This window comes from Gopherus evgoodei, chromosome 8 (genome assembly GCF_007399415.2).
Source record: "Gopherus evgoodei ecotype Sinaloan lineage chromosome 8, rGopEvg1_v1.p, whole genome shotgun sequence".
Classification (NCBI taxonomy): Eukaryota; Metazoa; Chordata; order Testudines; family Testudinidae; genus Gopherus; species Gopherus evgoodei.
The window spans coordinates 21,482,944-21,499,584 of NC_044329.1; the positions used below are offsets into that span (position 1 = coordinate 21,482,944).

At 42.7% G+C, this 16,641-nt stretch overlaps 1 protein-coding gene across 6 annotated transcripts in view; it reads right to left on the minus strand.

Annotated features, from left to right (window-relative positions):
- UBTD2 (ubiquitin domain containing 2) overlaps window positions 1-16,641 on the minus strand; it is a 119,220-nt gene that overhangs the window by 70,775 nt on the left and 31,804 nt on the right. Inside the window, exon 1 of one of the 6 annotated variants that reach the window (XM_030572761.1) lies at window positions 13,165-13,269. The exons of 4 other annotated variants lie outside the window; for them this stretch is intronic. The gene's annotated coding sequence lies outside the window, so the exon portion shown is untranslated. Of the gene's footprint in view, window positions 1-331; window positions 377-13,164; window positions 13,270-16,641 lie in introns of those variants that run through there. One more of the 6 variants, XM_030572763.1, reaches the window with a different exon arrangement.

Genomic DNA, 16,641 nt, shown 5'->3' on the forward strand with positions numbered 1-16,641 from the left:
GGTCTTATTAAAGGTGTCAAACAGGAAGACTGAAGTCTAGCAGTAGAAGTGCCTGGGTTCCAATATATCGAACAGATTGTCTATTTCTGCGTCTTACTTTAAAAAGTTTGTCCATCCCTAACATAAGTTCAGGGTGAAGAGGTCAATGTCAAATTTACAAGTATTGGTCAAGATACAGGCTGCTGCACAAAGGCATTCATAGAGTCAATGTATTATTTGTATAGCACTGCAGTTTCAAGGATGAAAGGTCCTCTTCCCCCGGCTAGTGGGTACCTTTCCCTCTCCCCTCGAGACCCCTTGTCATAGAAGCCTTCTTTCAGTGGAGACTGACCAGACGGGACTCCTCCTCAGCCCTCTCAATGCTGTTCCTAGAATGGTGCGAGAAGTCACTGCAAACACAGGAAAAGTGTTCCTTACCCTCCAGGGATTAGCCTATTCTCTCTTCCGCAATTCCATTTCAAGATGCACCCCTCCCACAAGAATCAAACCCAGGTTTCATGTTGCAATTAGGGCATGAATCACAGTGCCCCTGAGAACCACCCCCCACCACTCTCACACATTCTGCACACACAATTATTAAAGCCACTAAAATCTCATTTAGGACATTTTCCTAATAGAAAAGCCATCAAAACTTATTGTCTTTTCTAGCTAATTACCAGGAGTGCTGTGAATTTCCCAGGTTCAGAAAACAGCATGAGGTGAAAAACAGCAAGACAGACACTGGGGAATCTAGAATGCTGACTATGGGGGGTGCAAGTAAAGATTTATAGTAGGTACATCTGACAACTGCAGATGTGAAATGTTAATCTCTTCCTCCAAGTCTTCTGACTAAAAACTCATACAACTACTATAATATTCTCTTCCACATCTGCATGCACACACATAAAACCAAAACCATGAATCCTTCTCAACAAAAAATTGTTTTTCAAGTACAAATATTAAACCTTTGGACCCAAGTAAAATGATCTCCCATCATGAATACATTAAAAGCATATGCATCAGACAAATAGTCCTAGAAGCAGGATTCACCACCACAGAACGAATGTGTCCATCTAGTTTGCTTTATATTTTGGACAGCGGCAGAGCCTTCAGAAGACTGCAACTGCTTCACTAAATCTTTGCTTCTGGCAAGTTATGGAATCTTATTTTTCAGGAGGACAAACTGTTTCCAGACCTCTGCAGACTATCATGAAGTTTTCTTCCTCACAGTCATCAATTTGACTTATGCAGTGTAGCTCTCTGCATTATCAACTATGGACTTTTTAATAAATCCATCCAGATTAAAGCCCAAAATAATCACCTCTGTTTCTTAAGTGAATTTCACAAATTATATGAGTAAAGTTGTTTCATTTTATTAGGATCATGCTTGCTAAGTCAATTTCAATGTGATCTAGTAATTTTCCTACTGTGAGACCAGATAAGGGGAAGCAATTGATTAATCTTGACACCGCCCGCCCCCCACAAAAAGCTCATTATTTTGAATACTGTTATCCCATTATCAATGACAGAAATTCAACACAAACTTCCAACTTTACTTATAGAGCACCAGAGTTGTGAGACACCTTACAATTAAATAAGATAATGTGTCTGCCCCAAGAATTTACTGTTCAATCAAATCATGAACAGACTACTGAAGAAAAGAGGAGCAATTATTCAGTGATGGGACAGTCATAAGATGTATGCAAAATATATTGCTTTTCATCAGTAGCAGATCCTTAGTTAAGGGCTGCCCAACACATTCCATACCACCACTCCATTTTCAATTGCTTATAATTTTGCCGAATTTTAACGAGCTGGGCTCAAATTTTCCATGCTCAGTGTCTGCCTCAGGCTGATTTTTTTTCCCAGAACATTCCAGCAGAAACAGTTTGGTCATTTCTTAGAATGAGGTTAGGGAAAAACACTTTTTCCCCACATTAAAATATTCTTACAACTGTTCACTGAGAAGCTCTAGTCTAGTGACTCCTTTCTTTGCAACAGGAACTTGAAATTTGATAAGGGGGGATGGCTGCCCTGGTGTCACATGCCTTTTGCTGTTCTGAAAAAACACCCATTTTTTCCATGTTGCTTTTTTAAAAACCTAGAAAATTACAAACAAAACCCACATTAAAAGAGCATTAAGGTTTCAAAGTCAAACACCTAATAGTTAGGAAATGCCAGAAGTAAGGTTGACTGGATAACCATAGTCTGGGGCCCTTGTGTGCATGAATTAGGATAGTCTCTAATTATTTGAGGACATTAATTTTTTCTATAAGACCCTTTCCTTTGTCCTGTGCACTGACTGGACAATCGTCACTGAATGGATAGCTATTCAATATATCTTTTGATCCTCAACACTATGTAGCTGTGCTATTTACTTCACATCATCAGACCCTACACTAAATAAAAGTTGATAATTTTCTCCTGTTTTTTTTTTGTGAAGCTCAGCCAGTAGTATCTTAGTTCTTTACAAATATTAATGAATTTATCTTCACACCACCTCCATGAGGTAAGGCTGTACTATCCCTATTTTATACCTGCGGAACAGAGGCACACAGAGATTAAAGCCAAAATTGACAAGTGTCAAATATTTTGGATGCCCAATCTGAAGTGCATGACCTAATTTTTCACACAGTACTTGGAATTTTATTACGGTTACCAGATAGCAACTGTGAAAAAATGGGACAGAGGCTGGAGGGTAATAGGCGCCTATATAAGAAAAAGTCCCCCAAAATGGGACTGTCCCTTTAAAAACGAGACCTCTGGTCACCCTACATTTTATTGCACATTACACGTTCAAACCAAATCTCCCACTGACCTCACTTGTAGCTGAGAGCGCTCAGCAATGCTACAAATCAGACTGCAGAGGTCTTGAGCTGGGTACCCAGGAAATGAAGAACATGAATGAATTTTTTGATTTAGGTGACTTGCCCAGAATCATATAGAAACTCTGCAACAGAGGCAGGGATAGAATCAGTTCCTGGGGTGGCATTCAACTACCTACCAAACCATCCTTTTCCTTCCTTCAGTCCCCTGCCTCATTCACTATACAACTTCTGGAACAACTTAGGCAGGGGTCATACAAACAGATTCATTCAATACCCAATGCTATTCACTCCCTGAGTACCATGTATCCTGTGCACAGAAATAAATAAAAATCCTGGCATTTTGTAACTTCAGTGCTTCACTTCACAAAGTCAAAATTATTTTGTGTTTTTCCCCCCTGGGTGCAATATAAACTTCAAAGAACGTCAACGGAGGCTTCATAGAAGCAGTATGTTAAGGCAGGATATGTAGGAAAAGCTGATCAGAGAGTGTGTGTGTGTGGGGGGGGAAGGTAACCCAGGGACAAACAGTTACAACTGTTGGGAGAGGGCAGGGGTTTGAAGCAGCGTTTTGGATGGACTGGTTGGGAGAAGCAGGAAGACCCCAACAGATGAACATTACAGTTGTTAAGATAGAAGATGATCAAGAAACACAAGGTTATAAGGAATTGAAATGAGAAGGAGCGAGGACAGATTTTAATCAGTGTTCTAGAGGAAGGGACAAGATCCAGTGACTGCCTGGCTGTATAGAAGAGAGTGGAATACATTTGTAAAGCTGGATTTCATGGCAGGGAAACCTACTGACCTTGATAGCAGTGGAGAATGGAGCTAGTGGAGAGGGTTTGGCAGAGAAAACTAAGTTCAGTTGCTTAAACTGTACACACCCAAGTATAATTGGTGAAATAATCACTGCACCCTCTCTGGGCATAAGTAGGTTGAAAGATAGATGAGAATATTAGCTTCAAGAAGAGATAGGTCAGAACAGGCTAACTTTGCATTAAATATAAATTTGAAACAATTATGAATTTAATGATCAAGAATGTTATTTGAACACAAAATTCTCTTGCTGTTAAATGGAGGAGCAATTACCAACTCCAGTTTTCTAAAAGAATTTGAATTTATTATTCCCAAATTTCAAAGAGAAATAATCTCAAAGAATTTTTTTCTGCCATTGAATAGAATTGGAATAAAGACACTTATTTTAGAAAGTATTTGTGCCCCATTTTTCCCTTACCTATTTTGTAAAATTTGATATATTATCTGGGCTACTATTAATCCTGCCCATTTTCTCAGATCATCCTGTTTTAATACTACTACTAAATGAATTACACCACTGTGGTTGAAAAAAAACACTAAGACTTACTATAGAAATTTGGTTAACAAGAATAAAAGAATTGAGAAATGCAAAGATTTTCCCCCTACGTTATAGGGTGACCAGGCTAGCAGGCTCCCTGCTAGCCTCTGCACCGCGCGGCTCCTGGGAAGCAGCTGGCATATCCCCCTTCTGGCTCTCATGCCTAAGTGAGGAGAGGGGAACCTATGGCCTGTGGGCTATTTCTGTGGTTAATTTCATCCAGGCACAAGCACCAGCTCACCCCGCTGCACGAGTAAGCCCTGAGCCTCCACGCCCCCACCCATGAGGCTGAGGCCATGAGTGCCTGCTATGGGGGGGAAGATGGAGCAAGCAACAGAGGGAGGGGGGATAGAGCGAGCAGGGGTGGGGTCTCAGAAGGGGTGGGGCATGGGCGGGGCCTCTGAGGGGTGGGGTAAGAGTGTTCGGTTTTGTGCGAGTAGAAAATTGGCAACCTTACTACATTAGGTCAACAGCTTAATTTACTTGAAGGGATAATATATAGAGAAAGATCTCACAGAAGTGGAGAACTGGCTGAAAACCTCAGCTGTTCATTTATTCTAACATTAGTTGCCTTTTTAAAAAAAAAGGACTGAATTGTTGTAAACAACTACAGTGTTTAGGGTGGAAGATGTAAACTGGACATCACTGAAACACTCTCAGTCTTAACTGTTCTAATGAATTCTTGTTTTTACTGAGGGCCAAGAGTTACTATGTAAGATCAACAGTAGATAGCCTACAGGTACATCTACACTGAAAAATCACAGCTGCTAGTTGACTTGAGTTCGCAGGGCTCGGGCAAATGGACTGTTTATTGTGGTATAGTCTTTCGGGCTCAGGCTGCAGCCTGAGCTCTGGGACCCTCCCACCTCGCAGGGTCTTAGATCTCGGACCTGAATGTCTATACCACAATTAAACAGCCCCTTAGCCCAAGCCCTGCGAGCCTGAGTCAGCTGGCACAAGCCAGCCACAGGTTTTTAATTGCAGTATAGACATACCATATGAGACTCAATGAGGTGTTCTCTTCCCTCAGGCTCTCTGGGAGGAGAAAACATATGCACATACCAAGAGACTTTCGACTGAGGTCATTATGTTTCAAATGTTATACTTCCCAGTCCACGAGTCGATACATGAATTTAGAAGCTAAATATACATGTGTGTGTGGCAGCTGGGGGGGGGGGGGCAAGAGAACAAAGAAGGTAAACAAGATGGCATTCTCTGATGCTAGCTTGAGGGATTCATTCCAATTAATTTGCAATAAAAAGTAAGACACAAAGTATAAAGACAAATGACAAGATGGGATGACTTATAAAAGCGAGTACGCCAGGAAATGAAATCACAGAGTGAAATGTTTCAGAGTAACAAACCTCACAAAGGGGAACCACACATAACAAGCTCAGCAAGTACCAGAAATGATTTGGGTTTTTTTAAAGCAAGTCAATGAGATAGACATAGTGGAAGACAATGGACTGTGTACTTGAATCAAGGCTTGCACTCCCTACAAGATTAGACTGTCAGACATTGCATGTACCAGTGTTAAATGATGTGTGCAATCTTCACAGAGGAGGGAAATCAATCATCTGTGACATCCTTATGTGGTCAGCCAGCACGGCAAATGGCACTGTGCAATCAGAAAGACAGCTGCTCACCTGTTCTCAGAACTGGGGCACAGAGACAGGGAAGCATCACTATGGAAGTAGGAGGGAAGGATAAGGAATCTCAGTGTTTATCTGGACTTTCCCCCTTAAAGGCACATTGACTGCATGATAGATCAGTTGTTGCTAGTTGGTGAAAAAAAAGTAAATTATATTGGTAATTATTAGCAGCTGGACACAACTAAAAGTCAAATAAGCATGCACCCCTTTCCTCCTCTCCATTCCTCCTTTCCACACACAAGGCCATAAAATCACTGCATAATCAGTTTGGAGGTTTATTTCACAGCATGAGAAACAAAGCACAAGGGAAGAGGAGGGTGCATAAAAGTGTGGTGGCAAAGAGAGGAAATTGACTCAAGAGTTACCAGTAATTACATTTTATTCTTCATCCTTCACCACCACCAGAGTCCCCTTGTGAAGATCTGCCAAAGAAATAAGGCAGCAAGGGAGGGGTATAGAGCATGAAAAGCTGTTTGTAACATTGCACTCGCATTTGGAGGAAATATCAATTCTATAACAAGAAAGCCCACCTCCCAAGAGGAAGCAAGACAGCTATCCATAAAAATGGTAAGGGTCGGTCCCTCTGTATGATCTACCCATCCAGATTTTTATGACAACAATAACATTTGTGGTTCCAAGACATCACAAAAGTGCGTGCTCAGTAGTTAAAAACAAATAACATGAACTTTTATATAAATGCCCTGAATCAATTTATTACACCAGGACAACAAAAAAAAAATACCAAAGGGCACAATTCTCCACGATTCTATGGCTCAAATCAAGGGAGGAGCTCAAAAGCCAAGTGGCTTGGATAGAAACTATTGAATTAGTATCGGGAAATCCCAATACCATGTTTTCCAGGGGGTGAGTCTACTTATTATTAATTCGTAAATTTAAGTTTAAAAAATGAGGGTTTTTTCTAGGGCTGCCTGTTTGGCTCCCTGCCTAATGGCAGCACAATGAACAAGACATCTCTAATCTTCTTAACAGAACTCGCAATACAAAGTTCAACTCCTTTCTTCTGAAAGATTGTGACCGTCAGGAAGTGGGACATCTTGCAGACTCACTACATCAAGTTCAGGGTTAACACCCAACTCCTCTGCTCCTTATTCTTACAAACAGCTGCCAATGTATCAGGCATGTTCTCAGCCATGATGGGGAAAAGGATACACATATGATGCTCCAGCATACTCTCATCAGCTTATTAAACTTGTAAGAAACCCTTGCTTTCCCAGCTATATTGTCTGTGCAGCAACACCAGTCTGTATGGATACACTATTTTCAGCATTTCTTCAACCAGCTGCAACAGTGATATGGTGCAAGCGCCACAACAGATTGGGTGTAGGCATTTTCAGCTGTCATTTAATACTACCTACACTAGAGCTTATAAGTTGCTACCAGCGGTAGCACGTGCTAGACAGACACTGGGAAAATACCACAGCAGACAAAACCTTTGAGGAATGCTAGGACAGACTGAGGCCTGGTCTACACTATGATTTAAGGTTGAATTTAGCAGCGTTACCTCGATTTAAGCCTAGATTCGTCCACACAACGAAGCCCTTTTTTTCAACTTACAGGGCTCTTTAAATTGATTTCTTTACTCCATCTTCGACGAGGGGATTAGCACTGAAATCGGCCTTGCTGGGTCAAATCTGGGGTAGTGTGGACGCAATTTGATGGTATTGGCCTCCGGGAGCATCCCAGAGTGCTCCACTGTGACTGCTCTGGACATCACTCTCAACTCAGATGCACTGGCCAGGTAGACAGGAAATGAGATTCAGAAGTTCGCGGGCCTTTTCCTGTCTACCTGGCCAGTGCATCTGAGTTGAGAGTGATGTCCAGAGCGGTCACAGTGGAGCACTCTGGGATGCTCCCGGAGGCCAATACCATCAAATTGCGTCCACACTACCCAAATTTGACCCGGCAAGGCCGATTTCAGTGCTAATCCCCTCGTCGAAGGTGGAGTAAAGAAATCAATTTCCAACAGGAAAAGGCCCACGAACTTCTGAATCTCATTTCCTGTTTGGCCAGCGTAGCAAGGTGCAGGTGAGTGCAGATCTCATCAGCAGAGATGACCATGATGGAGTCCCAGGATCACAAAAGAGCTCCAGCATGGACTGAACGGGAGGTACAGGATCTGCTTGCTGTATGGGGAGACGAATCTGTGCTAGCTGAACTCTGTTCTAGTAAACGAAATGCCAACACATGAGAAAAAGTCTCAAAGGGCATGAAGGACAGAGGCCATAATAGGAACGCAGAGCAGTGCTGTGTGAAAATTAAGGAGCTAATGCAAGCCTACCAAAAAACCAGAGAGGCAAACGGCCACTCCAGATCAGAGCCCTGAACATGCTGCTTCTATAATGACCTGCATGCCATGCTAGGGGGTGCAGCCACCACTACCCCAACCCTGTGCTTTGACTCCGTCAATGGAGAATCACACAACATGGAAGCGGGTTTTGGGTATGAGGAAGATGATGAAGAGACTGACGATAGCTCACAGCAAGGAAGCGGAGAAACCGGTTTCCCCAACAGCCAAGATATGTTTCTCACCCTGGACTTGGAGCCAGTATCCCCTGAACCCACCCAAGGCGTGTTCCCAGACCCTGAAGGCGGAGAAGGGACCTCTGTAAATATTACACATGGTTTAAAAGCAAGCATGTTTAATGATTAATTTGCCCTGGCATTTGCAGCCAGTACAGCTACTGGAAAAGTCTGTTAATGTGTACGGGGATGGAACGGAAATCCTCCACGGACATCTCCATAAAGCTTTCCTGGATGTAACCCCAAAGCCTTTGCAAAAGGTTTCTGGGGAGGGCGGCCTTATTCCATCTGCCATGGTAGGAGACTTTACCATGGCAGGCCAGCAGCATGTAGTTGGGAATCACTGCATAACAAAGCATGGCAGTGTATGGTCCCGGAGTTTGCTGGCATTCAAACAACATCCGCTCTTGATCTCACTGTGTTATCCTCAGGACAGTGATATCATTCATGGTCACCTGGTTGAAATAGGGTGTTTTTATTAAGGGGCCATTCAGAGGTGCCCGTTCCTGCTTGGCTGTTTGGCTGTGGCTGAACAGAAATGTTCCTCGCTGTTAGCCACACGATGGGGGGTGGGGTGAAGCATGAGTGATCTCTCACACCAACCTGGCAGGCCCTCAATACAAGAGGCAAAATGCAACCCTGTAACGAAAGCACACGTTCTGTGTAATGTGAACAGCAAGGTTTAACGTGAAAGAGTGTACCCGTTGTTCTTTAAAAATGTGTCTTTTTAACTACCACTCTCCCTTTTCCTCCACCAGCTGCAAATGTTTCTCCTTCGCAGAGGCTAGTGAAGATTAGACGGTGAAAAAAAACACACTCAGGATGAAATGTTCTCTGAGCTCCTGCTGTCCTCCCACACTGACACAGCACAGCAGAATGCGTGGAGGCAGACAATGTCAGAGTTCAGGAAAGCACAATATGAACGCGAGGAGAGGTGGTGGGCTGAAGAAAGTAAGTGGCGGGCTGATGATGATAGGTGGTGTCAGCTTGCTGACAGAAGGCAAGAGTCGATGCTTAGGCTGCTGGAAGATCAAACTCATATGCTCCAGCGTATGGTTGAGCTGCAAGAAAGGCAGCAGCTGTATGGACTGCCGCTATAGTCCCTGTGTAACCAACAGACCTCCTCCCCAAGTTCCATAGCCTCCTCATCCAGACGCCCAAGAACATGGTGGCGGGGCCTCAGGCCACCCAGCCACTCTACCCCAGAAGACTGCCCAGGCAACAGAAGGCTGGCCTTCAATACATTTTAAAGTGCAGTGTAGCCTTGTCTTTCCCTCCTCCCCACCCCTCCCAGGCTACATTGGCAGTTATCCCCTATTTGTGTGATGAATTAACAAAGAACGCATGAATGTGAAGCAACAATGACTTTATTGCCTCTGCAAACGGTGACCGAAGGAGGGAGAGGAGGGTGGCTAGCTTACAGGGAAATAGAACCAAGGGGTGGGGGGTTCATCAAGGAGAAACAAACAGAACTTTCATACCGTAGCTTGACCAGTCATGAAACTGGTTTTCAAAGCTTCTCTGATGCACACTGTGCCCTCCTGTACTCTTCTAACTGCCCTGGCATCTGGCTGCGCGTAATCAGCGGCCAAATTTGCCTCAACCTCCCACCCCGCCATAAAGGTCTCCCCCTTACTCTCTCAGATATCATGAAGTGCACAGCAAGCAGTAATAACAATGGGAATATTGGTATCGCTGAGGTCTATCAGAGTCAGTAAACTGTGCCAGCGTGCTTTTAAACGTCCAAATGCACATTCTATCACCATTCTGCACTTGCTCAGCCTATAGTTGAACAGCTCCTGACTACTGTCCACGCTGCCTGTGCATGGCTTCATGAGCCATGGTATTAAGGGGTAGGCTTGGTCCCCAAGGATAACTATAGGCATTTCAACATCCCCAACGGTTATTTTCTGGTCTGGGAAGAAAGTCCCCTTCTGCAGCTTTTGAAACAGACCAGAGTTCCTGAAGACATGAGCGTCATGTACCTTTCCCGACCATCCCACGTTGATGTTGGTGAAACATCCCTTGTGATCCACCAGTGCTTGCAGCAGCATTGAAAAGTACCCCTTTCTGCTTATGTACTCGCTGGCTTGGTGCTCCGGTGCCAAGATAGGGATATGGGTTCTGTCTATCACCCTACCACAGTTAGGGAATCCCATTTCAGCAAAGCCATCCACTATGACCTGCACATTTCCCAGAGTCACTACCTTTCGTAGCAGCAGCTTAATGATTGCTTTGGCTACTTGCATCACAGCAGCCCCCACAGTAGATTTGCCCATTCCAAATTGATGCCTGACCGACCGGTAGCTGTCTGGCGTTGCAAGCTTCCACATGGCTATCACCACTCGCTTCTCAACTGTGAAAGTTGCTCTCATTTTGGTATTCTGGTGCTTCAGGGGAGGGGAAAGCAAGTCACAAAGTTCCATGAAAGTGCCCTTACACATGCGAAATTTTGCAGCCACTGGGAATCATCCCAGACCTGTAACACTATGCAGTCCCACTAATCTGCGCTTGTTTCCCGGGCCCAGAATTAGCGTTCCACAGCATGAACCTGTCCCATTAACACCATGATGTGCACACTGCTAGGGACTGTACTTTGTGAGAAGTCTGTGTCCATGTCTATGTCCTCATCACTCTCGTCACCGTGCTGCCGTAACCACCTCACCTGGTTTTGCTTTGTCAGGTTCTGGTTCTGCATATACTCCAGGATAGCACGCATGGTGTTTACAGTGCTCATAATTGTCGCGGTGATCTGAGTGGGCTCCATGATCCCAGTGCTATGGCGTCTGGGGTGAAAAAAGGTGCGAAACGATTGTCTGCTCTAATGGAGTGAGGGGCGACTGACGACATGGCTTATAGGGAATTAAAATCCACAAAGGGAGTGGCTTTGCATCAAGGAGAAACACAAACAACTGTCACACAGAATGGCCCCCTCAAGGATTGAACTCAAAACCCTGGGTTTAGCAGGCCATTGATTTCACGGAGGGAGGAAGCAAATGAATATAAAACAAATTGGGTCTATTTCTTGTTTTGATCCACTCCATTTATCTTTTACATTTTAGGCTGGCAGTAGACGGTGCAGTTCGACTGCTAGCTGCCATCATCTGCTGGGTACTTGGCAGAAGATGTTGCATTATGACTGTTAGCCTTCATCATATCCTGGCTGCTTGCCAGAAGACAGTGCCGTAGGACTGCTAGCCATCGTCATCTCCCGGGTGCTCGGCAGAAGATGGGAATGACCTGGCTGAGTCACTCCCATGTCTGCTCAGGCGCCCTGACTGACCTCACCGAGGTCGGTTAAAAGAGCACCCAAGAGTACAACGATGGCTACTAGTTGTAACGCACGGTTTGTTGCCAAAAGGCAATGAGCTGCTGCTGTGTAGCAATGCAGTCCCATGTCTGCCAACACCCAGAAGACTTATGGTGATGGTCAGCTGTGCAGGCTCCATGCTTGCCATGGTATGGCGTCTGCACAGGTAACCTAAGAAAAAATGCGTGAAATGATGGTCTGCCGTTGCTTTCACGGAGGAGGGGCCTGATGACATGTACCCAGAATCACCCACGACACTGTTTTTGCCCCATCAGGTATTGGGATCTCAACCCAGAATTCCAATGGGCGGCAGAGACTGCAGGAACTGTGGGATAGCTACCACAGTGCAACGCTCCAGAAATCAAAGCTAGTCTTGGTACTGTGGACACAGTTCGCCGACTTAGTTCACTTAGAGCATTTCTTGTGGGAACACACACGATCGACTGTATAAAAACAATTTCTGAAAAAATGACTTCTATAAATTCAACCTAATTTCGTAGTGTAGACATACCCCATGATAAAGACATGCAGCAAAAGCCTCACAGACCTTTTCTTGAAGCACTTAAAATCCTGAAGTGGAAGTCTTCTTTTGAGGTCAATAGCAATCACATACTCCTATTGAATGTAATTACCACCATTGTTTGTGCTAGACAGCAAAATGCACATTTTTACTTCTGGAGAGCTAGATTTAAATTTAGGATCAGTTCTGGAGAGGTGGATTTAAATTTAGGATCACAGCTGAAAATGAATACGCTGGCATCAATGCAGATTCTTTCAAGGGGAAAAACACCACACAGTACCTAGGACAATTCATTCAGTATAATTAGTAACCTCTTCAGGAATGCAAGAGAAAGCTTGCATGGAGGTTACTTAAAAACTGTTTATTGCTTTCAGTCTCTCGCCAAGAATGTAATTCAGCAGTTTCATCAAGAAAACAGCAGTTTCATCAAGAAACATAGCTAACACGGCTACCCCTCTGATACTTGACACCATGGAAGGCACTGCATTTAGCCGTATGGAGTGGAAATCACGCTCCAAAATGTCTGTTAGTCTATAAGGTGCCACAGGATTCTTTGCTGCTTTTACAGATCCAGACTAATACGGCTACCCCTCTGATACATTTTTTTGAAACAGCATTAAATGACTTTTATATTTTCTCATGGATTCAGTTAATAGAGAAGCGTTAGACGTATCAGATGGAGTTGCAGAGTACACAGTTCCACCGACAAGTAAATCGTATGCTGACAATTATGCTACTGCCTGCTTGCCATTCAAAGCCAACAGCATAAACTGGCCTTCATCTGCTAGTTCAGATAGCACAGTTTTGAAGTCATGAATCAGACCATCCACTTCCTGTTGCAAATGAACGCCGTCCTGGCCCAGGATTTTAATTGTTGCACAACCATCATTTTTATGAGGTACAAGGGACAGGATATAAAGAAAAAATAATTGACATTTACTGGGAGCTGAAATAAAATGTATATCTCGTTAAAAATAACTTACATTTCAAGATGTTCAAAGTGTTTCCCCTACATGGAAATGCTAACAACCACCAATTTGTGTGCTTGCAGCAAGATCAAAATAAGATTAAACTAAGCTGGAAGTCTTATAAAGAAAGCTTTGCTTTTATGTTGACCAAAGCTTATAATGGCAGCATAATGGTTGAGCAACCAGCTCTCTCGGATTCTCAAACACACCACACAAGGTCAACAGGAATTCAATGAAGCGATAGGCAGGGACATCTGTTGTACATCAGATCTATATTTTGCCACAAACTGAGTAGTTATAACATCCAGCACACTGTGCAGAGACCTTTTTCATTTTAAAAATGAAAGCAATATACTGTTATAAATAGAAGAATGCATTTAGCTAAATATTTTTTCTTTTAAAGAAATGCCACTGACTTTCCCTTGTAATTCAAGTACTCATGCCTGAAGCCAGTACACAAGTAAGGACACCAATACAATATATAGAACATAGGTATGAGAACTTTTAAAGACTGAAGACTGCTTAAAGTTTCATAAAGATGACTCCTTAGACCAAAACCAACAAAATAAACCCAAACCTTTATAAACTTCAGGTCTCTTTTCCATGAAAATAGGCGGTGGGGGATAGGGAGAGAAGGTTAAAAGGCAAGGTGGGGAGTCAAGCGACCTATTCGCAGAGAGCATCCTGCTGACAGATCCATTTCTCATACTGAAAGGATTCCAGCTTGAGTGCCTCTGCTGATCTAAACTGGCAGGATGGCAGACTCTAAGCTAACCAGCTCCCACAGAATGCAGGGCTTTATAGGTCAGTGCTGATGTCTTGACTTCTAGATGGAAAGCTCTTTTCAGCAAGCACTGATCCAACAGTACTAACAATGTGCTCCTGATGTGAAATTGCTTAATAAAAGCTGTGGATTCCGCACTAACTTCAGTTTCCTACTGATCTCAATATGTAACACCAAGCAGAGCACATTATGGTAATATTGGTAACTTTTCATAGAAGTGTGACATTTACACTGGACAAACATACAGTGATATGATATGAATCACAAGACCAAGGTCCCTATTTCCCTCATTTAAAGAATGTGATGCTGTAACTCAACTATTCATTGCAAAGCCACTAACATTTTTTGGATGAGAGGAGCATGAGTTCCATAAAGAAATGCACAAAAATAAACTTGCAAACCTCAAAGTTAACAATTGTTTTATGATGGCAAATGATGAAGTTGGGTAACTTCAGTTAATGCCACACCTTGAGTTTATCCTACCAGTATAATTATTAGCAGGGATCAAGTCTCACATCAGCCAATTAACTAAATGAAGTTAATAGCCTGCTTCAGCTACTTAAGCTCATCAGCTAATTGAAAGATTGGAAAAAGCTTGAACTAGGGTTTCTACCTGACAAATTCACTATGAAGTATCTTTAATGATTTAGTTTTATAGCTGGAAATGAAGATATACTCATACCTTACAGGAAACTGAAAAACAATTGCTCAGTTGAAAGTAAGTGTGCTTATTTATCTCTTCTCTTGATCCTTAAGACGGACATCTGACTGAAATTCTATGTTTCTAGGCATTAACAGAGTTCTCTCCTCATTTTGCAAGCCAATAGTCATGATTTAATTACTGTTTCATGCTCAGATAAATCACTAATAGAAATAATTTGTACATGCTTCTGGCTTATTTCATAGACATTTGTCTATGAGACCAGTGTCTTGCTCAAACCTACTCCTCTCATTTTTCTTAACGCTTTGCCCCTGTAATTTCTAAAAACATTTCTGTCACTGCGAGATCAACCCAGCAGCTGTGTATGCATGCAACTATGCTGATCACTTTGGTAACAAAAAAGACTGCATACAGAATGTATAGTGACAGGAAAACTTATTCCCTACACTCCTCAAATGTCAGATTTCTTTCTGTGAAATAATCCCTCACACATCTCCCAACAGTGGGCAGTAGAGTCTCTCCAATTTTACCTATCAACAAAGGCCCTGTAATATAGAGCCTTGGCACAACAGGGAATTAGGCACAGAAAGCCAACTCTAGCACTGACTTTGAGCATTATCAGTTTAAAATGCTAAATGCTAACAGATTATGGCACTGCAATATCACTCAAAGCTCCACTCAGGATTGGGAACCTAAATGTCTATAGTCATGAAGCCTGTTCTGTAGGAGTACTTTTCTTCCTTACAATATTGACCACCACCTTTTTGACACGCCTTTCCTGAGGTAGGTGGAATTTAAACTCAAAGACTTAAATTCTTCTTCTTTTAAAATTACTATATAGGAAAAAAGTCACTTAAAAAAACCCATGTTGTGACCCTAACTAATGAGTGTAAATATAGAAGTTCATTAGCTTCGCTATTGTGTGTCCCAGTAATTCAGATAGCAAGATACAAAACGAACATTTATGATTTTATTTTAACCTTCACAAATTGAGGAGTGCTCACAAATGAAACTGCTACAAAGCTGATCTCCATAATAAAATGGTGGCTTAAATCAAAGATAATGATATAGGGAAGGAGGGGAGATACAGGTCAGCAGTTTGCTTCATTCTCCTTGTCAAACATTTCTGGACTAGATATCCAACTAATAAGCCTGAAACTTTATACTTGGGTATGCATTGTTTGGCCTGAGTTAACTCCAGGTAAATATCAAGTTGACCAACACCATCCTCCAACAATCACATCCACTGAGAGAAAAAATGAGAAAACAGCAAACTAGTTTAAACATCTTGTTTGTTTTTAGTAAAAATAAACTCCCATCTGCTGTTCTGGTCTGTTACTCTACAATAAAATCTGACATCTAGCAGAAGAGTAACCTCAGTAATTGAAGTGTTTCAGCAGTGGGTGAAAGGGTAAAGAGGAATAAAGAGGTCAGCTGCCAATGCTCTCAATCATCTCAGCTCAGAGTTCTATGGAATCAGCAGTGGCGTACTTGGTATCAAATTTCAAATAACTTCTACTACTGGTTTGTTTTGTTATTAATGCGTACGATGATAGAGGATACTTGAAAATATATTTAGGAAGGTCTGTTTAAGTTCTGGTAGAACTCCAAAGCTTCCAAGAGTTGCAAGACAAGCTTGTCTATTTTTGGTTTCTGACCCATTTGTAGCATGCAAGCTTTGCTTATCAAAATGATGTTGGTGATAGCCAGTGAAAACCACAGACACTAGAATCCGATTGCAATTATTGTAACCCAGGTCAACTCCAATGGGTAGTAAATTTGAAAGATTTCAAGCATCAAAGAAAAATTGATCAACAGACAACACTATTCTAACTGAGAACGCTGGGAACACAGACAAATCACACTGACTGGGAAGACCACGTTTAGGGTGACCAGATGTCCTGATTTTATAGGGACAGTCCCGATATTTGGGGCTGTGTCTAGTATAGGCATCTATTACCCCCCACTACCTGTCCCGATTTTTCACACTTGCCATCTGGTCACCCTAACCGTGTTCAAATTGAGAATAATCAAGCTGCTAGGAGTT